Source organism: Hypanus sabinus, unplaced genomic scaffold, assembly GCF_030144855.1.
Source record: "Hypanus sabinus isolate sHypSab1 unplaced genomic scaffold, sHypSab1.hap1 scaffold_107, whole genome shotgun sequence".
In the NCBI taxonomy this organism is placed as follows: Eukaryota; Metazoa; Chordata; class Chondrichthyes; order Myliobatiformes; family Dasyatidae; genus Hypanus; species Hypanus sabinus.
Window position 1 is genome coordinate 948,440 of NW_026779125.1, and position 24,109 is coordinate 972,548.

The 24,109-nt window shown below is 40.0% G+C and overlaps 1 pseudogene; it reads right to left on the reverse strand.

The window, feature by feature from the left end:
- Nucleotides 1-24,109, reverse strand: part of LOC132386227 (zinc finger protein 721-like) — a 61,004-nt pseudogene that overhangs the window by 23,583 nt on the left and 13,312 nt on the right.

Below are 24,109 nucleotides of genomic sequence, written 5' to 3' on the forward strand. Positions count from 1 at the left end.
AGACAGGTCACAGTGGCATGGCCATATTCACTCTTAGCTAAGTTAACTGTAAGGCTGGCCTGGGAAAACCTGTCAAACAGCTTCTCCACTGCAGGGATACCAAGTGTCACTCCCTGTAACTATGTCATCAATATAAGCATCTGTGTGATCTAATCCTCGAATTACAGAATCATTCATTCTCTGGAATGTTCCTGGAGCATTTTTCTTTCCAAAAGGTAAAACATTGTATTCATACAACCCAGATGGTGCCACAAATGCAGAAATTTCTCTACCTCTGTCCATCAATGGAACACACCAATACCCTTTCAACAGATCAATCTTTGTAAGAAATTAGCTATTCCAACCTTATCGATGCAATCATCTATCCTTGGGATAGGATAGGCATCTGTTTTTGTTACTGCATTTACCTTCCTATAATCAGTGCAAAATCTAGCACTGCCATCAGGTTTGGGCACTATAATGCAGGGTGAGCTCCAATCTGATGCTGAAGGACTAATAATACCATTTTTCTGCATATATTCAATTCCTTGCTCAGCCTATTTACACTTTTCATGTTCATGCAATATGGGTGTTGTTTAATCGGTTTAGCTTGACCATTATCTATGCCGTGTACTGCGACTGTGGTTGTTTGGGAACATCGGGAAAAAAATCTTTCAACTTCAGAATTAATTCCGTCAGCTGTTGTTGTTGCTTTGGCTGCAGATCAGTCAACTTGTTATCAATGTTTTCTGGAACAACCAAGTTCATTAGTCTAACTGGGACCATGTTTGGCTTGTGAAAATTCTCAGACGAGTCAATTGTTTCATTCTCAGGGTTACCAGATTCATACGTTTTGACAACAACACTCACAGATGATGCCTGCTTCTCAAAATAAGGTTTGATTATATTTATATGTACCACCTGTGTTAGTTTACGTTGATCAGGTGTTTTAATAACATAATTCACATCAATAAGTTGAGAGACTATTTGAAATGGTTCATTGAATTTCACCTGTAGTGGATTCATCAACATTGAAGATAAGGTAAGCACATTATCCCCCACCTGGTATTTTCTTTCGCAAGCCCGCTTATCAAACCAACACTTCATTTTGTTTTGAGAAATCCTTCAGTTTTGTCTTTCCAGAATACAGGCTTCGTGCAGTGTATTTTTGAACTTTAAAACATAGTCTAACAGGTTAACATGTACATCCCCATCAATCCACCGTTCCTTTAACAAGGTCAAAGGTCCCCTCACTCTGCGACCAAATACAAATTCAAATGGACTAAAGCCCAGTTAATCCTGTACCAACTCTTACTGCGAACAAAACCAAATACATTCCTTCATCCCAGTCTTTTCCATTTTCATCATGGTATGTCTTAATCAGTGTTTTGAGGGCAGAATGAAATCTTTCCAAAGCCCCTTGTGATTCCAGATGGCATGCAGTTGATGTAATTTGTTTAGTTCCCAGTTCATAAACTACCTGCTGGAATAATCCAGATGTAAAATTACTTCCTTGATCAGACTGGATTTCTTTAGGCAAACCAGATAAAGTAAAAAACTTGGTAACAGCCTTTGCCACAGTTTTAGCTTTAATATTTCTGAGAGCTATTGCCTCTGGGAATCTGGATGTATACCCTACTGGCACTTTCTTAATCTCATCATCTGAGAGAGCTGTTTCTTTTAAAGCTTCAAACTCAGGGTCTCGGTTCTGTTCTGCTATAATCTCCTTCCTAGACAGGGATAAGTCTTTCTCATCAGACTTACGACCTGAATCCTGATGAAACAATGAAGGCAGAAAAGTCCCTGACGAGTCATCATAACCTGAATCCCGATTTTGGCTATCATGGGTATCAGAATCATGCTGCACAGAACTCTGCATTGGCAGACTTTTTAGCCATACTTTGAGTTCCTGCGCAGGAAGGATAAATGTTAAAATCCATCTGTGGGTCATCAGTGGTTGGCTTAGTAGTGAACTGCACTGCAGGAACAACTTTACCATCTGCCAGGTCATTCCCTAACAGCAAAGTAACATCTTCCATCGGTAAACTGGAGCACAATCCTATCTCTGCAGGTCCTGAAACCAATCCTGATTATAAAGTTACCTTGTGCAACGGCACAGAAACCACACCGCCCCCAAAGCCTTGAATAAGATTTACCTCACCAGTGTTAGACTCATCACCAAACTTTAGAACACTGTCTAATATAAGTGACTGAGAAGCCCCAGTATCTCGAAGAATTTTCACTGGTACTGGGGTTGATTCTTCATTTACTAATACAAACCCATCTGACATAAAATGATCGAACACCTTCTTAACTCAGTCAGACCTCTCAGTCCTTAACTGAGCCTCAGCAGAATATTCAGAACCCTGTGGGTTTATAGGTGCTTCAACATACTGACCACGGGCATTTGGGACTGACTCCTTTTTCATTTTCTTCTTCAGGACAGAACAATTAGCCATCACATGACCAGCTTTCTTACAATAGTAACAAGCAAGACCAGAATATTTCACCTTCAACTGTTTCCCTTCATCCTTACTCTTGTCACTAGTCCCAGCTTTAATTTCTGGTTTACCCTGGTGATCCCTGCTACTCTTGGAAGCTCTTATTCGGGGTAAACTTAACCTTATGAGTTAAAGCAAACATCTGCTAATCTAGCAGACTCCTGCAAAGTGGCAGCATCATTTTCATCTAAATATCTCTTTATGTCATCATAGACGCACCTTTTCAATTCTTCAATTAAAACCAACTCTTTCTATCTGTAAAAATCATCATTTATATTTTTATATGTGCACCAGCGGTCAAAACACACAAACTTCTCAGAAGCAAATTCCATGTAAGTCTGTTTCATAGATTTCCTCCAATTTCCAAGCATTTGTAAGCTTCTGGAACCAACACATAAGCTTTGAGCACAGCCTGTTTCACAATGACATAATCAGCTGCATTTTCAATTGATAGGGCAGAAAAATTATACTTTGTAACTAAAGAGTCCAGCTTCCTTTCGGCCTCTTTTGACTTCCAGCCACTTTCTCAAAAGGCTGGAAGTATTTACCTATGTCAGTTTCATCAAATGGAGGGACCAATTTAACTTCCTGGCTGGCAATAAATGGTACAACCAACTCCTTTGAGACAGCAACTTCTTTCTTGAGCCTTAACTTATCTGTCAGAACATGCCTCTGTCTTTTTCCTTCTTCCCTCTGTTTGTCTGCTTCCTCAGCTTCAAAACACCTTTTTATCTGCTTCCTCCCTCTGTTTGTCTACCTCTCTAGCATCAAACCCCCTCTGTCTCTTTTTCTTCAGCCTCTAATCTAAGTACATCAGTCCACAATTGTTCTAGTTGTAACTGGATCTCCTCTTTACTCACAGGAAACCTCTTTAACACTTCCTTATCAAATACCTTCATAGATATATAGTGCTCAACTATTTTCCTCTGAATTTCTGGCTTTCTCATAGTCCCCTGTGGCGTCTGCAATTCGCAGCCGCACCATCAACCGGGCCTATTAAAGTGTCCTGTAGCCGTCCGTCCCCCTGATAACCTGGGAAACGACTCAGGGGCTGCATGACACCAGCCTATGTAGATGGGGCTGGATAATTGGATTCTGCTACAGCCAGAGGGGTGTTCTCTGGAGCTACGTCATTTATGGCATATCTTTTAAAGGAGAGGAATGTTTTCTGTCCCATGCAATTTACTATTGAATGGCCAGCATCCAATATAAGCCCACAGCCAGGAGCTGAGTGGTGTCTCTAGGTCTGAGGAGCATTTCGCTGCATTGTTGTAACCCAGTTTTGTTCTGTTTAGCTGATTCAAGTTACGACTCTAGAACAGTTCTGTTGAGTTTATAAACATTTTGGGTAATAAAACCCCTATTTTTTTCACCTTTACCTGCTCTCCCAGTTTTATGCTTACCCTGCTCCTTCACACCCCCTTACCTCATTGAGGTTCAATCGTCAGCAATTCATTCTTTTTAGCTTTTCCTAATACCTCAGGGGTTGGTGCTTCCAGAATTATATAAATATCCATTGCTGCTGATTTCCACACACAAATAAATCAAAAGGGATCACCCCAATCAACTCGATAATTAATCGATCAATATTTCCCCAAGTTTGTTCATATCCCGGACGCAGGATGCAATTTTGTTATGAACCGTAACGCTTTAGAAACAAACCAGCAGCAATAGACTACACCTGGAGTCTGGTTTTGATGTTAAAACCACTATCTTTATTAATAACTACTTATAATATTGTAACTTAAACAAGATAAACAGAAGTTAACAGTGTTATGTGAATAAATGTGTGTAAATATAACTCCCAAACTACTGAGCACGGGGGAAACAAGGCTTGGAGTCTTGAGATAGTAAAGTATGAAAGCTCAGTTCATCCACGGAATAGGTGATGAGATATTTGTAATCCGGGGTAAATGTCAAGAGAAGGCAATTATGTCGAATTCCACAGGTTCCATGGTGGTAAAGCGAGAGAATAATCGATGTAGATTTTATCCATCGTCATTCCAAATCCAAATACGAATTATCACCAAAAGCAAATTGTCACAAGGGGTATCGTCACCACACCCAGGCAAGGGTTAACACATCAGTGGTCTTCACATGATACCCCAAATCAGATCCACTCCTATGGATCAAACGAGGTGACCACCACACGTTCGATGTACGATGAATCGATAACTAACCCACCCTTGTGGGCATAGGAAAGTTCCAAAGATTGACCCTTGGCCTCTAGTTCCCTGGTTTCGATCCTTTCATTTTTCCTCCTTCGTCTCCGTCTGACTCTGAGTGTCTGTGTCCTCAGTTAAAACTAAACAAGTTGTGAGCAATGTAAACAAGCTGCAAGTCAGACTGATTCACCTTCTTAATCTGTCTCTCTCTTAAAATGACAGTCCACAGCAAACAAAACCCAGGGATTCATAACAACAGCCACTCTCCATTGTGAACTGACTGGTGCGCCAGTAATTGGGATGACTGAGTGAATCCTTTCCCACAGACTGAGCACGTGAACGGCTTCTACCCAGTGTGAACTCGCTGATGATTCTGTAGTTTGGATGACTGGGTGAATCCTTTTCCACAGACTGAGCACGTGAACGGCTTCTCCACAGTGTGAACTCTCTGATGTACCTTCAGTTTTGTTGAGCAAGTGAATCCTTTCCCACAGACTGAGCACGTGAACGGCTTCTACCCAGTGTGAACTCGCTGATGATTCTGTAGGTTGGATGATTGAGTGAATCCCTTCCCACAGTCTAAGCAGGTGTACGGCTTCTCCCCAGTGTGAACGCTCTGATGTACCTTCAGTTTAGATGAGCAAGTGAATCTCATCCCGCAGTCTGAGCAGGTGAACGGCCTCTCCCCAGTGTGAACTCGCTGATGAATCTGCAGTATGGATGAATGAGTGAATCCTTTCCCACATTCTGAGCAGGTAAATGGCTTCTCCACAGTGTGAACTCGCTGGTGTCTCTGTAGGTGGGATGACAGTGTAAATCCCTTCCCACATTCTGAGCAGGTGAATGGCTTCTCTCCAGTGTGACTTCGCAGATGTCTCTGTAGGTGGGATGACAGTGTGAATCCTTTCCCACAGACTGAGCAGGTGAACGGCTTCTCCCCAGTGTGAACTCGCTGATGTACCAGTAGGTTGGATGACTGAGTGAATCCCTTCCCACAGACTGAGCAGGTGAATGGCCTCTCCCCAGAGTGAACTCGCTGATGTACCAGTAGGTCAGATGACTCACTGAATCTCTTCCCACAGACCGAGCAAGTGAACGGCTTCTCCCCAGTGTGAACTCGATGGTGTCTCTGTAGGTGGGACGACAGTGTGAATCCCTTCCCACAGTCTGAGCAGGTGAATGGCTTCTCCCCTGTGTGAACTCGCCGGTGACTCTGTAGGTTGGATGATTGACTGAATCCCTTCCCACATTCTGAGCAGGTGAATGGCTTCTCCCCAGTGTGAACTCGCTGATGAATCTGTAGTGTGGATGACTGTGTGAATCCCTTCCCACAGTCTGAGCAGGTGAATGGCCGCTTCCCGGTATGAACTTGCTGGTGTGCCATTTGGTCAGATGACCGAGAGAATCCCTTCCCTGAAATTCAGCAGATGACCAGCCTCGGCCCAGTGAGATCGGACTGGTCTGTCCGCAGGTGGGATGCCCGACAGAATCCTTTCTCACACACAGAACAGATGAATAGCCCTGCCCAGTGGGAACTTGCTGATGTACCTTCAACTGAGATAACCGAGTGAAACCATTCCCACAGTCTGAGCAGGAAGAATGGTCGATTGAATCCCTTGCTCCACTTCTTAAATATCCAGACAGAGACAGCAAAATTGCCGTGCCGTATCTGAGATTCGTGGAGACAAATTCCTTCTCGTTTTTAACCTGTAAAAAGATTTACATAATCCATCAATTGGTTTAGGACAACATCTGAGATGAAATTACTTGAGTTGCCGAGGTTTGATCTCGTATCACACTGTTACAGTGATGTTACACCCAAGTTGGACAGAGAAATCATCTCCTGACTGTGCACAGTGCTGGTATCTGGAATGACCATCAATTCTCTGATGCTCTTCCTGTCTCTATAAGAATGGGGCATTTCTGCCATCTCGAATTTGTGCCTTGGCTCAGTTTGACTCTCTCCAATGCTTGTATTCCCTATTCCTGCTGAGCAGCACGGGTGCCTGGCCCCACAGTATCTGAAACGCAAATAGTCTTTCTTGACGTGCTGCTGGGAATTCTTTTATGTATTATTAACTTAAAGTGCCACCGTTTTAAAGCCATATAAAAAATTCCTGCTGAGATGAATGGTTGGTCCACACAGCTGTTACAAGTTCATAGAGTACATATTAGAATTATCTCAGGATCCTGTCACAGTCGTAGAAAAATACAAAACAGAAACAGGCCCTATGGGCCATCGAGTTTGTGTTGAACCATTTAAACTGCCCAGTCCCATACCCCTGCCATCCAGGTACCTATTACAAACCTCTTAAATGTTGAAATCGAGCTCACATACACCTAAAAAAGGCTCTAAGCATAAACAAGGAAATTATACAAACACCATTTCCAGAAAAGTTGGGATATTTTCCAAAATGCAATAAAAACAGAAATCTGTGATATGTTAATTCACATTTACCCTTATTTTACTGACAAAAGTACAAAGAAAAGATTTGCAATAGTTTTACTGAACAACTTAATTGTAGTTTGTAAATACACAAATGTAGAATTTGATGGCTGCAACACAAACACACTCAACAAAAGTTGGGACAGAGGCATGATTACCATTGTGTTACATTACCCTTTCCTTTTAATAACATTTTTGAATCGTTTTGGAACTGAGGATACTAATTGTAGTAGATTTGCAATTGGAAATTTTGTCCATTCTTGCTTGATGTAAGACTTCAGCTGCTCAACAGTCCGTGGTCTCCGTTGTCTGATTCTCCTCTTCAAGATGCGCCATATGTTTTCAACAGGAGATAGATCTGGACTGGCAGCAGGCCAGTTAAGCACACGCACTCTGTGTCTGCAAAGCCAAGCTGTTGTAGCCCGTGCGGAATGTGGTCTGGCATTGTCCTGCTGAAATAAGCATGGACGTCCCGGGAAAAGACGTCGCCCTGATGGCAACATATGTCTCTCTAAAATCCTATTATATGCCTCAGAGTCAGTGTTACCTTCACATACATGAAACTCACCCATGCCGTGGGCACTGATGCACCCCCTTACCATCACAGATGCTGGCTTTTGTACCTTTCACTGATAACAATCAGAATGGTCGTTTTCACCTTTGGCATGGAGAACTCAATGCCCGTTTTTTTCTTAAAACTAGCTGAAATGTGGACTCATCTGACCACAGTTCCACAGTCTTTCAGTCCATCTGAGATGAGCTCAGGCCCAGAGAACTTGCTGGCGTTTCTGCATAGAGTTGATGTATGGCTTCCTCCTTGAGTAATACAGTTTCAAGTTGAATTTCTGGATGGAGCGACAGACTGCATTAAGTGACAATGGTTTTCCGAAGTACTCCCAAGGCCAGATGGCTACAATTGTCACAATAGCATGACTGTTTCTTAGGCAGTGCCGCCTGAGGGCTTGAAGATCACGTGCATTCAACAGTGGTTTCCGACCTTGCCCTTCACGCACTGAGATGTCTCTGAATTCTCTGAATCTTTTCACAATATTATGTACTGTAGATATTGAAAGACCTAAATTCTCTCATGAATTTTGGCACAAAGGGGTGAGCCACGACCCATCCTTGCTTGCAAAGACTGAGCCTTTGATGGACGCTACTTTTATACACAGTCATGATACCTCACCTGCTACCAATTAGCCTGTTTCATGTGGAGTCTTCCAAACCGGTGTTACTTGAATATTCTGTGCACTTTTCAATCTTATTTTAACTCTGTCCCAACTTTTGTTGTGTGTGTTGCAGCCATCAAATTCTAAATTTGTGTATATTTACAAAATACAATTAAGTTGGTCAGTAAAACTATAGAAAATCTTTTCTTTGTTCTTTTGTCAGTTAAATAAAGGTTCACGTGAATTAACATATCACAGATTTTTGTTTTTATTGCATTTTAGAAAATATCTCAACTTTTTTGGAAATGGAGTTTGTACACTGCTTTGAGGATTTGTTGGAAGTATACAGAATTATAAGGGTATAGATAGAGGTATTTGCAAGCAGCATTTTCCACTGATGTTGGGTGGGCTGACAAGCAGAGGTCATGGGTAAGTGACTTCACCATTTATACAATACAATACAGGCCCTTCGGCCTACAATGCTGTGCCACATATTACTTACTTTTGAAATTACCTAGAGTTTCCCATAGTCCTCTATTTTTCTGCGCACCATGTACCAGAAGACTCTTAAAAGACACTATTGCATCCGCCTTCATCACAGTCGCCGGCAGCCCATTCCGGACACTCATCACTCTGCGTAAAGAAACTCACCCCCCCGTGGTGATATCACGTGCCAGGACGTGACTGGACAGAGTTCTGAGAATGCGCAGAAATGAAGAATGATCGAGAAGCATGGCAGTGTAAAACGTGGTTTTGTTGCTGTTAAATAAAAGGTCAATTCTTCCCTAATATAGTTTGTTATGAGTAACCCACGGTCCGTATAAAGAACACAACACCCCTGACATCTCCTTCGTACCTGCTTCGAAGCACCTTAAAACTGCGCCCTCTCCACGGGTTTTCTCTTGTTTGTGATTGGAGGTAGAACAAAGAAGATTTTCTCAACTGGTGATGTAAAAGATTTTGTTCCCTTTCTCCGAGTTCCTAATCCTTGCATTTAAAGAGCTGGATCTCAGCTCTGTTTGAGAGATCCATCGGTTCCCATTCCCTCAGCAGCCGGAAGCTTCCCAGGGCCTGTGTACGGATCGTGGGGCTGAGAGAAGGGGAAGACAGCAGGACTGTCCCGGGATTGTGGGTCACGGTGTCCGGCATCAGAGCAATTGTTCCACACTCGGTGTTTAAGATAGCCGCCCGTAGATTCATTCTTACCTTGAACGCTCCTGCTGAGTCCTTTTGTGTACAGCGTGCATGCGATCTGAATACGTCAACAACCTTGACGCCTGCGCATTTGATTGGTGGTTCAGAGGCAGAGAAATTTTAAACGCACTGTTTTATGGGTAATCACGGTGCCATAAAAAGTTCCTGCAAGCACCGGTTCTATGTCCACACCTCAGGGTTTTTTTCTGTGTAGAAAACTCAGCAGCTCTTTTAACGTAGAAAGCGGCTCCCAAAAACAATATCAACAGGCATTCTGTTTATCTAATGCCGAAGTACAACCCTCTTACAAATGAAGATATAAAACACAAACGATTCTGCAGTTGCTAGAAATACAGACACACACACACAAACCCACAATGCTGGAGGAACTGTGCAGTTCAGGCAGCAACTGAGCAGAGGAGTCCACAGTCTAGGCATGCTGAAGGGCTCGGCCTAAACGTTGTCTATTTATTCCTCTCCACATCTTCTGCCTGATATGTTGATTTCCTCCAGTATTTTGCAGAAATTAACCACTTTTTTTTCAATCAAGCAGTTTCCAAATGTGTCTGATCTTTCATTTGTAGCCACATCCTGCAGGTTCGGTTTGTCTTCTTCCTCCTCCTTGTAAACTCCAGGCCCCATCTCTTTCTGGAGCCCCAAATCCCTGACTGGCAACTTGGTTTCTGACTCTGCTCCATTCACTCGCTAGTCTGCTGTCAGACTTCAGATGTTCATTGTAACAACCCAGCAGTTCGAAGCGAAGACCTTTGAAATTAGTGAGAGTGACCTAAAACGTTGAAATGGGCGGGTAAGAAGGAGTTTAACCAACTTCGTCCTGAGCCCTGAACAACGTCACAACCACAGTGAGCTCATCGTCTTGTTCAGCAGGAGAAAATCATGCAGGAAATTCATGCAGGTGTATAAGATGATGAGAGGCATTGGTCGTGTGGATAGTCAGAGGCTTTTTCCCAGGGCATAAACGGCTAACACGAGGGGGAATAGGTTTAAGCTGCTTGGAGGTAGGTACAGGGGAGGCGTCAGAGCCAAGTTTTTTTTTAAACAGAGAGTGATGTCTGTGTGGAATGCACCGCCAGCGTCGGTAGAGGCGGATAAAATAGGATCTTTTAAGAGACGCTTAGATAGGTACATGGAGCTTAGGAAATAGGTGGCTATGCGGTAGGGTAATTCTAGACAGTTAAGAGACTAAGTTACATGGTCGGTACGATATTGTGGGCCAAAGCATCAGTAATATGTTGTAGATTTCTATGTTTCTGTGAAATTCAAGGGAAATCTCCTATCCCACGGAGTAGTGACTAGTTGCAATCTGTCATCTCAGGGAGGGTGAGAGGGGAACGGCAGGGATAGATTTTAATATACTGATATGGAACAGAAAAATGGACAGGGATCAGCTGGGCCGAGTGGTCTCTCAAGTGAGACACGGGATTTGATACAAACTGATTTATCTTTCACAGCTCCACAATATTAAACACCAGTATAGTTTAAGGCTAACATCAGCAGAACCGACTCCTCCAATGCTCAGTGACCAGGGTTCAGTCCTGGGCGCGATGAGCAGCCGCAAGAACTGCAGAATCTGACAGTAACGGTCCCTCATAAACCTGCAGCTGCCTTCAGTCACCGTGATGGTTAAACATTTAACACGGAGCTGATTTGAACTTCCTCCCTGATGTGAAGTTTCTGGTGTTGCAGCAGCTGGGATGATTGAGTAAAACTCTTTGCTCACTCCAGACAGAAATGTGGCCTCTATTTATTGCGAACTCACCGGAGCATCACAAGGTGGATTAACTGAATGAGTCTCTTCACACACACGGAGCAGGTGAACGGCCGCTTCCCAGTGCGAAGCTGTTAGTGTATCTGCGATGGCCGACTGAATCCCTTCCAAAATGAGAGCCAGTGAATGACGTCACAGTGCTATAACGTCATAGCGATGTATCCAATCAGATCACGGACATGGACACGTGATCGGGCTCTCCTTGTCGCGAGTGGGGCGCTGTCTTCTCCAGCATCTCCGCCTCCACATTCAAGGATCGGCGGCATTCAAGCGATGGTGACCTGACAGATACAGCAGACTAACGTGTTTGTGAGTCGCATAGACAATTCCTTTGCCTTTTCTACACTGTTAAAAGCTTACAAAGCACGTTGGAGGGTGAAGGACAACATTTCAACTCAGGTAATTTTACTCTCCATGGTGCCTTCTGAAAAAAACTGTCACAGCTCAGAACAAGTTGGAGGAACAAGACTTCATCTTCTAACAGGCTACAGTTCCGGCATCAGGCACAACATCAAACTCTCCGCTTCCCTCTCTGTATCAAAATGGATCATTCCTCCCCTTCATCAGTCTGTGACTTGGCTCAGTCTGTCTGTCTCCTTCGCATTCTGAGCATGCGCCACACACCCACTGAGATCACATTTTATTTACACGGCTGTGACTAGAGACTTTCTGATTATTATGTCCCTCCCGGCATTTGACGGTGGTAAACTCAGAGTCAGCAATGGTATTGAACATCGGGAGTAGGTGATTAGGCTTTTTCGTTGGAGATCGATAAACTGTCGGTAGTGTGTGGCTGGATGAGTGGGTCATTTTCAGACTGGAAGGAGGTAGCGTTTGGAGTACCCCAGAGATCAGTCCCTGACCACAGTTGTTCACAGTTTAATGTCCTGGCGGAGGCAGCGAGATGTGAGATGCCCCAGTCTGCTGTTGACGCAGAAAGAGTGGAATTGGGGGAGGGGAGGCTATTCACATGCAATTTCGTAGCTTTGCAATCAGTACATAGTGCACTGTGGGGCTGCAGTGGCGGGTCCCAATCTGCTAAGTAGATTTGCTGACGGCACTACATTGATCGACCGAATCCGAAATAATAACGAGGCAGCCGACAGAGAAGAAGTCATCACCCCGACACAGTGGTGTCAAGAAAACAACCTCTCCCTCATTGTGACAAAAACACAGGAGCTGGTTGTGGATTACAGGAGGAATGGAGACAGGGAACAAATTCAACATTTCCAAGTCTGTTATTGACACAAAATGCACATTTTAATATTGATCATGGCACAATGTATTTTATATATTGTTAATGACATAAAACATATTTATAGATTGTTACTGACAGAGAATCGTATAATTTGTGTTCCGCGTGTTATCTGAATGTACTTGCCTGTGATGCTGCCACAAGTCAGTGTTTCTCTGTACCCGTACCTTCCCGTACTTGTGCACTTGGCAATAAATTCAACAGGTCCTGAGAAATCTCAGTGAGATTTGATTAGTGATGATCATCTTGGCAGCTCTGTAGGTCGAATGTATGAGACAGTACACTGTTAAATGTAAAACCCTGAACAGTGTTGATGATCAGAGGGATCTTAGACTCCAAGTTCATCGCTCCCTGAAAGAGACTGCACAGATTGATCGGGTGGTTAAGAAGGCAAATGGCATGGTTGTCTTTCTTAGTTGAAGCATTGAGTTCAACAGTCGGGAAGTTGTGTTGCGGCTGTTACGAGCCTGTGGTCGTACTGTGACTGTTTCTTTAAGAGCGCCGGCGTGAGGAGGCGGGACTATGACGTCAGTCACAGGCTGACAGCGCTGACTGTGGACTGAACCATGAGAGAGAGTCACAGGCTGACAGCGCTGACTGTGGACTGAACCATGAGAGAGAGAGAGAGAGAGAGAGAGAGAGAGAGGAGAGAGAGGAGAGAGAGAGGAGGAGAGAGAGAGAGAGGGAGAGGGAGGGAGAGAGGGAAGAGGGAAGAGGGGAAGAGAGAGAGAGAGAGAGAGAGAGAGAGAGAGAGAAGAAAAGCTGATCGCTTTAGTTAGTCGCAGCAGATGCTTGGAACTCTCCTATGTCCACAAGAGTGGTTTGATCATCGGTACACGGAAACACAACGAATGTGTGTGGCTGTCACTTCGTATAATCCATAGGAGTGGATTGTGGAATATCTTGTGTTAACCCTTGCCTGGGAATGTTGTGTGGTAACCCCTGGAAGACGGTATTCATGTGACAGGTCACTTTCGCTGATAACTCGTCTGTGGACGGATTCAGCGGATAAGAACTTCGACGGTGGTTGTTTTGAAGTAACGGCCTTTTCTCTACGTTTCACCTTGGATTACAAATATCTCTCTCCCATCATTTATTCCGTGGATTACTGAACTTTCCTACTTTACCATCTCAAGACTCTGAGCATTGTTCCCTCACGCTCGATAGTCTGGGAGTTATATTTACACATATATACACATAACACTGTTAACTTTCCTTTATTTCGTTAAGTTACTATATTATCAGTCGATACTACTAAAGATAATGGTTTTAACATCAAAACCAGACTCCACTGTGAACTCTATTGCTGCTGGTTTGTTTCTAAAACGCTACAGTTTGTAACACAATTTTATAAAACTAGTTAGCCCACATCTGGAGTGTTTCATACAGTTCTGGTCGCCCCCATTCTCGGGAGGATGTCGGGGCTTTGGAGAGGGCGCAGAAGAGGTTTACCAGGACACTGCCTGGATTAGAGGGCATGAGCTATAACGAGAGGCTGGACAAACTTGTGTTGTTTTCTCCAGAGCGGCGCAGGCTGGGGTGAGACTGGATGGACGTTTACAAGATTACGAGAGGAATAGATCGAGTGGACAGACGATATATTTTTCCTGGGGGTTGAAATGTCTAATGCAGTTAAGGTGAGTGGAGATGTGAGCGGCGTTTGCGTCTTTCCACAGAGTAGTGGGTAAACGGACATCTATCTGGGGGTGAGAGACCAAAGCGGCCATGTGATCCCGTTTCTTGTTCACGTTTCTCTGCAGATCTGCAGCATCTGCGGGTCACTGCTCTACCTATACGTGTAGCTTCATCTTTCCCCGTTCAGACAAGGCAGTGAGATCCGGATCTGTCACGTCCTCTCGTTGTGGTGGACAATATGGTTTTTTTCCGGCAATATTTTCAGCATGTTTCATTCCACTGTTTTCACCTGCTGAAGTGCTGCCGATGTTTCTGGGTGTCTGACCCACTTATGTGAGAATTTAGCATTTATAATTATCTGAGCTTCTCATAAATGTGTACAGTTCAGTTAAGCTTCACTCCACTACTTCCAAAGCAACAACCCAGTCAGTCAAACAGTCGGCACAGTTAAAATAGTTTATTACATCTTTTTTTCATTTTGTACTATTTATATAATTTAACAATGTGATATTAATATTCTTATATTAAATCACAATTGTTAAAATCTATGGTTAAAAATTAGGTTCTACTTCTGAACGTATTTCATGACATATGCCGGTGCTATTAAACCTGATTCTGATGTTAATATGGGAGACCCACCACCAGTCACCTGATCCCACTTACCGCAGATCGTAATGAGAGATTAAAGCCTTTTCTATTTACTTGCGTTCCTCAGAAAGAGAACTGTTCAGTTTCCTTCTGTGGTTCCAGAGCAGAAGCTCAGTCTGTCTAATATTTGCACACAATTAAAATGGGGAATTTGTTTATTATCATCATGTACTGAACGACAGTTCAAATCTTCCCTGACGTACCATCCACACAGATCGATACATTACAACGGTACATCGAGCTGATATACGATAAAACAATAACTGTAACAAAGCATTATTGCTGCAGAGAAAGTGCAGTGCAGATAGACATATGGTGCAGGGTCACGTCGAGTTACATTGTGAGGTCGAGTCCATTTTATCATTCATTTGGCTTATAACTGCAGACAGGAAGCCATCCTTCAGCCTGGTGTTACGCACTTTAAGGCTTTTGTATCTCTTCCCCGATGGGGGAGCGGGTTTGCAGCGAGAATGTCCAGGTTATGAGGTTCTTTGAGTGCATGGCCTGCTTTTCCAAGGGAGGGGAAGTGTAGGGAGAGTCCATGGAGGGGAGGCTTGTTTCCCTGATGTTCTCTGCTCTCCAAAGTTCTCTGCAGTTCCTTGCAGTCATGGGCAGAGAAGTAGCCAGACGAAGGCGTGAAGTATCGACAAGGAGCTCAGAGACCTCGGCCTTCACCCTGCCTTGTGTAGCTGGATCCTGGACTTCCTGTCAGATCGCCGGCAGGTGGTAAGAGTGGGCTCCATCTCCTCTGTCTCTCTGACCCTCAGCACACATACCCCACAGGGTTGTCTCTTTGGCCCTCTCCTTTACTCTCTGTGCACCTATAACACTGTGTTGCCACCCACAGCTCCAACCTGCTAATGAAATTGGCTGACAGCACTACATTGATTGGCCTAACCTCAAATAATAACTTTCAATCGATCAAATGCCTCCCGACAAGGTTCGGTCCAAACATACTTTTCACGCTTCTTCAGGAGATTGGTCAGAGGAAGAGCGATAGCAGCAAAGTTCTTACAGAACTTACGATAATATCCATCCATTCCCAGAAACCTTCTAAGAGCCTTCTTAGCAGTCAGAATAGGAACTTGAGAAATTGCCTGTACTTTTGCCCCAACAGGAGCCAACTTGCTTTGACCAACAACATAGCCAAGACAGGTCACAGTGGCATGGCCAAATTCACTCTTAGCCAAGTTAACTGTAAGGTTGTCCTGAGAAAGCCTGTCAAACGGCTTCTCTACTGCAGAGATATGCTTTTCCCAAGTGTCACTCCCTGTGGCTAAGTCATCAATATAGGCATCTGTATGTTCTTACCCTCGAATTAGAGAATCAATCATTCTCTGGAATGATCCTGGACCATTTTACCTTCCAAAAGAGAAAATATTGTATTCACACAACCCAGAAGGTGTCACAAATGCAGATATTTCTCTACATCTGTCCGTCAATGAAACACACCAATACCCTTTCAACAGATCAATCTTTGTAAGAAATTTAGCTTTTCCAACCTTATTGATGCAATCATCCTCCCTAGGGATAGGACATGATTCTGTTTTTGTTAATGAATTTACCTTCCCATAATCAGTGCAATATCTAACACCACCATCAGGTTAAGGCACAATAATGCAGGGTGAGCTCCAATCTGATGCTGAAGGACTCATAGTACCATTTTCAGCATATATTCAATTCCTTGCTCAGCCAATTTACATTTTTCAACGTTCATACAATATGGATGTTGTTTAATCGGTTTGGCTTGACCAATATCTACATCATGTACTGCGACCGTGGTTTGCTTGGGAACATCGGGAAATAAATCTTTAAACATCAGGATTACTTCCTTCAGCTGTTGTTGTTGCTTTGGCTGCAGATGAGCCGACTTGTTAACAATGTTTTCTGGTACAACCGAGTTGATTAGCCTAACTGCGACCATGTTTGGCTTGTGAAAATTCTCAGACGAGTCAATTGTTTCATTCTCAGGGTAACCAGATTCATATGTTTTGACAACAACACTCACAGATGGAGCCTGCTTGTCAAAATAAGGCTTTATCATATTTATGTGTACCACCTGTGTTAGTTTACGTTGGTCAGGTGTTTTAATAGCATTATTCAGATCATTAATTTGAGAGACTATTTCATGCGGTCTATTGAACTTAGCCTGAAGTGGATTCATCAATATTGGAGATAAGGCAAGCACCTTATCCCCCACCTGGTATTTTCTTTCCAAAGCCAACTTATCAAACCACCACTTCATTTTGTTTTGAGAAATCTTTAAGTTTTGTCTCACTGGACTACAGACTTGTAATTTATTCTTGAACTTCTACACAAAGTCTAACAAGTTAAGATGTATATCCCCATCAATCCACTGTTCCTTTAACAAGGACAAAGGTCCCCTCACTATAAATTTTAAAAAGGGTTCACCGAATGCAGGTATAGGGCAGAGTGATTCAGTTTACCCACAACTTGACAAGTGTGACAGATTCTGCAAAAGGTCACAACATCTTTCCTCAAATTAGGCCAGTAGAATTATTTCATAACTGTTTACAGTTTTATTCACTCCAAAATGTCGACCTGATGGCAGACTGCAGGCCAAAGTTAAAATTTCAGCCATATAACTTTAGGAACTACAACTTGGTGAACAATTGCCCATTCCTCACTTGCTGGAATAGCAGGTGGCGGGGGGTGGAGTTTCAAGATGGCGACGTAAGCATCTGCCTTTTAGGCGCTCTTTATTTTTTCAACTATAATCACCCTTTAATTCTTTTCGAACTTAATCATATGAGTTGCTACTTCTGATTGACCCTTTTTTCCTAAAATAATATTTGATCTAATTTTGTCAAACTTAAAATGGCTACAAGTAAGAAATCGGCTAAGGATCCTTTATCTATCGATACAGTTGCTAACCTTCTGGATTCTAAACTTGCGGGTTTGGAAGGCAGACTAGAAGGTAAATTGGATAGTAAACTGTCAAGTTTGGAAAAAAGGCTTACCACGAAAATATCCGATCTTGAAGGAGTTGTTAGATCGCTTGAAATTAAGTTTCAGTCGCAGGCGTTAGATGTTCAGCGGCATGAAAATATGATCACGACTCTTGAACAATCAATTTGTGAAAAAGCACGTACAATTGAAGTGTTGGAGAAGAAGTTAGAGTCGACTGCTAAAACTTTGGATCAGTATAAGTTTAAAATTACTGATCTTGAAAATCGATCTCGCAGACAGAATTTGCGCATCATCGGATTTCCCGAAAAAGTTGAGTCCGGTGATTTAACTGAATTTTTCTCTAAATTACTGTGGGAAATTTTCGGTGGTGAAGGTTTGCAAAATGAACCTGTTATCGACCGCGCTCACAGAGTTGCGAGGTTTTCGTCTGCGACTGATAAACCACGAGCGGTGATTGTTCGTCTTCATTATCCTCGTGAGAAAGAGCTTCTAATTCGATTAGCTCGTTAAAAAGGTATGATCTCCTACAAAAACTATTCATTTCGAATTGTTGAGGATTATTCTTATGAAGTAATGAAAGCCAGAATCGCTTTTAAACCAGTGATGGCAGAGATTCATTCGATTGGACTTAAACAAGTTTTAATGTATCCAGCGAAGCTTAGAATTGTGCTGAACGACAACAGTCTACGATTTTTCAACACTCCGGAAGAAGCGAAGAAATTTGTTGAAGAATATCGATCCTCTAGTGCAACTTGAACTATGAGTTACATTGAAGATTTTTTTTTTTGGAGAGAGGATGCCATTTCATTTTAAGTTTTAACCCTTGAAGTTGGGTTATAACTTCTTATTTTGAATTATGGGTCTGGGTTTTTTTTTACTACTATTATCATTGCTTATAGATGCTGTTTTAATTTTTATAATATCCTTTTTTATACACGTTTGTATTTTGTAATAATGAATTATTTTTTCAAAATGTCGTTTCTTCTGCCCATAAGTCTTTGCTTTTTGATAAGCGTTTATTTGCTTGCCTGTATTTAGAAATGGAACAAAGGTTTTGAATTCTTTTTTTTAGTCTATTTTTTATATATATGTTGTAGTGTCTATTAAATCTTTTTTTAAAAAAAAATTTATTTTGATAACTTTTTTTTACTAAATTGTCTTATTAGATTGCTGAACTTATATTCATATTTTGTAATATGGTTTTCTCAAAATGTCGTTTCTTCTTCCCATAAGTCTTTGCTTTTGAAACGCCATCTTTGTATTTGAATATGGAATTTTTTTTAAAGGTGTATTACACTTTTAAATTTTAATGTTCATTTTTTTTATTAATGATTTTTCTGGTTTTACTATTTTAGTTTTTTTTTAACTTGACTGATATGTGTATGTATGTGTATGTGTATGTATATATATATATGTATGTATATGTATATATATATATATATTTTTTTTTTGCAACTCTATATTTTAATTTGGGTGTTATATAGTTTTTTCTTTAAAAAATTTTCTTATGGAGCTGCCATCTTGAAATGGGGGTAATATTAGTATTAGTTTATGCGCTTGCCGCTTGGCTTTCTTTCAAAGGGTGGGGGGAGGGGGGAGGGATCTTTTTTCATGCTTTTGCTTTTTATTTTTTTGCTTTTAGTTTATGGGCTGACTTTAAATGATTAATATTGTTGAGGTGTCAGGATCTCCGGTTGCTCCTGAATCAATTTTCCTTCTTCCTAAATTGTGGGTTATGTGTCTTTTTAACCTTTTATGATACACACAATTAATATTGGTATGATGGATAAATCTATTAACTTTATCTCGTGGAATACTGATGGTTTAAATCATCCGATTAAACGTAAAAAAAATATTTAAAGTATTCCATAGATTGAACGCTAATATTATTTTTGCACAGGAGACCCATATTAGGAGGGAGGATAATCAACGTTTTTTTAGGTTCTGGAAAGGTCAACAATTTCACTCGAATTGTACCGCTAAAATTAGGGGTGTGTCTATTTTTATAGACCCCTCAATTTCGTTTACACACTATGAAGTTATTTCTGATCCACAGGGTAGATTTTTGTTGATAACTGGTTCACTTTTTAATCGGAAAGTTGTTTTAGTTAATATTTATGCTCCAAACTTTGATTGTGCTGAATTTTTTAAACGTTTATTTACTTCCCTTCCTAACTTGAATGAATATATGTTGATAATGGGTGGAGACTTTAATTGTTGTTTGAATCCTTCGATGGATAGATCTAAACCTATTCGAACTCTTCCGAATAGATCAGCTTTACTTATTAATTCTTTTATGGTTGATTCTGGAATTACTGAAATATGGCGGTTTTTGAACACTAAAGATAAAGAATTTTCATTTTTTTCACATGTATATCATAGTTATTCTAGAATTGATTATTTCCTTATTGATCATCGTTTATTAACAGATGTTATTGATTGTAAATACGATTCTATTGCTATTTCGGATCATGCACCTTTGAAGTTATCTATCAAGATTCCGGACTCTTCTATCAATACTAGATCTTGGAGAATTAATGCTACTTTGCTTCAAGATCCAGAATTTATTACCTTCATAAAACAACAAATTGACTTATTTTTTTCAACAAACTATACAGAAGAGATTGATAGAGGAATACTTTGGGACTCTTTCAAGGCTTTTATTCGTGGACAAATTATTTCATATTCCGCTGGTAAAAGAAAACAAAGATATTCAGATATAGCTTTATTGGTGGATAAAATTAAAGAAATTGATAAGATTTATTCCGTTACTCCTACCAAAGAACTTTATAAGAAGAGAGTTGAGCTTCAAATGGAACATAGTTTATTATTATCTTTTTCAATTGAGAATCAATTAATTAAGACCAGGGCTCAATTTTATATTCATAGTGATCGAACTGGTAAATTGTTAGCTAATCAATTAAAAGCTATTTTGACTAAGCGACAAATTATTAAAATTCGTAAACAAGACGGTAATTTAACTACTGATTATAAAGAAATCAATAACACTTTTCAAGATTTTTATAAATTTTTATATCAATCGGAATTTGACGGTGACCGGTTTATGATGGATAATTTTTTTAATAACTTGAATATTCCTAAACTGATAGATGAAGATTGTAGCTTGCTTGATGCTCCTATCTCTATGGATGAAATAAGAGAGGCTATCTCATCAATGAACTCAGGGAAAGCTCCTGGTCCTGATGGTTTTATTGTAGAATTTTTTAAAACGTTTTCTTCATTGCTTTCTCCTTGGCTATGTGAAATCTTTAATGATGCGTTTGTTAAGAAGAGATTACCTCAATCTTTTTATGAAGCTACTATTTCTCTAATTCTTAAAAAAGATAAAGATCCTACTTTATGTGCATCTTATCGCCCTATATCATTATTAAATGTAAACTCTAAGATTCTTACAAAAATTTTAGCCATTAGATTAGAAAAGGTACTACCACAGATTATTTCAGAAGATCAAACTGGTTTTATTAGGAATCGGTATTCCTTTTTTAATATTAGAAAATTGATTAACATAATTTATACTTCATCACTTACAACCCCAGAATGTGTTATCTCATTAGATGCTGAAAAAGTTGATAGAGTTGAATGGACATATTTATTTAATGCATTGAGAAACTTTAATTTTAGTCCTAATTTTATATCATGGATTAAATTAATATATTATAAACCTGTTGCTTCTGTTCTTACAAATAATTATAGATCCTCTTTTTTTCAATTATCTCGTGGTACGAGACAAGGTTGTCCTTTAAGTCCTTTATCATTTAATATTGCATTAGAACCTTTAGCTATTGCTATTCGTGAGTCTCCTAATATTTTTGGTATTATCCGTAATGAGAAGTTATATAAATTATCGCTTTATGCTGATGATTTGTTGTTATATATTTCTAATCCTAGTAGGTCTATTCCTGCTATTTTATCCTTGTTGGCTCAATTTGGTAGCTTTTCTGGTTATAAGCTAAACTTAGATAAGAGTGAGTTATTCCCTTTAAATGCGCAAACCTTATTGAATGACAGGATGCCATTTAAAGTTGTTACTGATAATTTCATCTATTTAGGTATAAAAATCACGAAGAAATATAAAGATTTATTTGGACTGAATTTTTTACCAATGCTTTATCAAATTCAACAACTTACTACAAGATGGTCTCCCTTATTTTTATCATTAGTTGGTCGGATTAATGCTATTAAAATGATGATTTTACTGAAATTTTTATATTTATTTCAAGCTTTACCAATTTTTATTCCTAAATCTTTTTTTGATAATATTGATTCAAAAATTTCCTCATTTGTGTGGCAAAATAAAAACCCTAGGTTAAGCAAAAGGCAATTACAAAAGTCTAAAAAAGATGGTGGTCTAACTTTACCTAACTTTAGATTTTATTATTCGGCGAATAATAATAGTAACCTTATGTACTGGAAATTAGATCTGGATTCACCTGTGTGCCCACAGTGGGTAAATTTGGAATGTAGTGAGGTAAAGGGATATTCTATATTTTCCGTTCTTGGTTCTTTTCTTCCTATTGATTTAGCTAAATTCAATAAACAGATATCTAACCCTATTGTCAAACATACACTACGAATTTGGTTTCAATTTCGCAAATTCTTTAATCTGAAAAACTTTGTTCTGGACAGCCCTATTTTATGTAATTTTTTTTTTCAAACCTTCACTGACAGATCAAGCTTTTAGCATATGGAAAAGGAAAGGTATAAAATGTTTTCGTGATCTTTTTTTTTAAGGTACTTTGATGTCTTTTGATCAACTTTCCAACAAATTTGAATTACCTAAATCGAATTTTTTTAGATACTTACAAATTAGAAATTTCTTACATAAAATTCTTCCATCTTTTCCTAATTCAACTCCATCGGATTTTTCAGATTTGATTTTTACTGTTAATCCTTGTCAGAAGGGATTAGTAGCTTTTATTTATAACATGATTATGAAGATACAGCCAGAAATATCGGATAGAATTAAACAAGAATGGGAAAAAGAACTTCGATGTAATATATCAACAGATAAATGGGAAAAAAATTTACAAATGGTTAATTCCTCTTCTATTTGTGCTAAACATGTTTTAATACAATTTAAAATTGTACATAGAGCTTATATGTCTAAAGATAAGCTTGCCCGATTTTACTCGCATATCAACCCTCAATGTGACAGATGTCACTTAGAAGTGGCTTCATTGACCCACATGTTTTGGGCATGTCCCACTTTACATGACTATTGGAAGGACATCTTTGATGTCATTTCCTCAGTATGGAATATCGATTTACAACCCCATTTTATTACTGCAATTTTCGGTATACCAAATGAAGATGGCAATCAGCTTTCCCCTTCAATCAGACGAATGATTGCCTTTGTAACATTAATTGCCAGAAGGTCTATATTACAAAACTGGAAAGAAGTAAATCCTCCTACTACATCTCAGTGGTTCTCCCAAACTATTTCCTATCTGAGTTTGGAAAAAATTAGAAGCACTATTTTTGATTCTTCAATTAAATTTGAAGAAACCTGGGGACCATTTATTCGACACTTTCATATGAATTAATTTGGCCTATTTCAGATCCTTTTCTCTACTTATCCTTGTTCAGGTATGGAGTTCCGGAGTTTTTTTCTTGACACTATCATATATTTATAAACTGTTATTTATTGCCCATGTTAGTTTAGTTTAGTATTTTTTTTCAATATATATTTTCTTCTATATATTTTCAATTTCTTTTTTCTTTTTTGATGATTATTTTTGTTTTTTTCTTCATATATATTTATATAGACTTGATTGATTTAAGTACCTTTTGTTGATTGATGTTTAATAGGATTATTATTATCCTATTACTAATGTAATTTCAAGTTTATTGAATTTGTAATCTATTCATTATCATGTGTTTTTTTTTATATATGTGAAATTTAATAAAAAGATTGAAAAAGAAAGAAAGAAAGAAAAGCAGGTGGCCTCCACTTCCTCATTGACGCTCCATCCTTGAGATAATACCCTACTGGCACTTTCTTAATCTCATCATCTGAGAAAATTGTTTCTTTTAAAGCTTCAATCTCAGGGTCTCGGTTCTGTTCTGCTATAAACTCCTTCCGACACAGGGATAAATCTTTCTCATCAGACTTACGACCTGAATCCTGTTGAAACAATGAAGGCAGAAATTCCCTGACATCATAACCTGAATCCCGATGTTGGCTATCATGGGTATCAGAATCATGCTGCACAGAACCGTCTGCATCGGCAGACTTTTTAGCCATACTTCGAGTTACTGCGCAGGAAGGATAAATGTTAAAATCCATCTGTGGGTCGTCAGTGGTTGTCTTAGTTGTCAATAGCACTGCAGGAACAATTTTAGGTCATTCCCTAACAGCAAACTAACATCTTCCAAT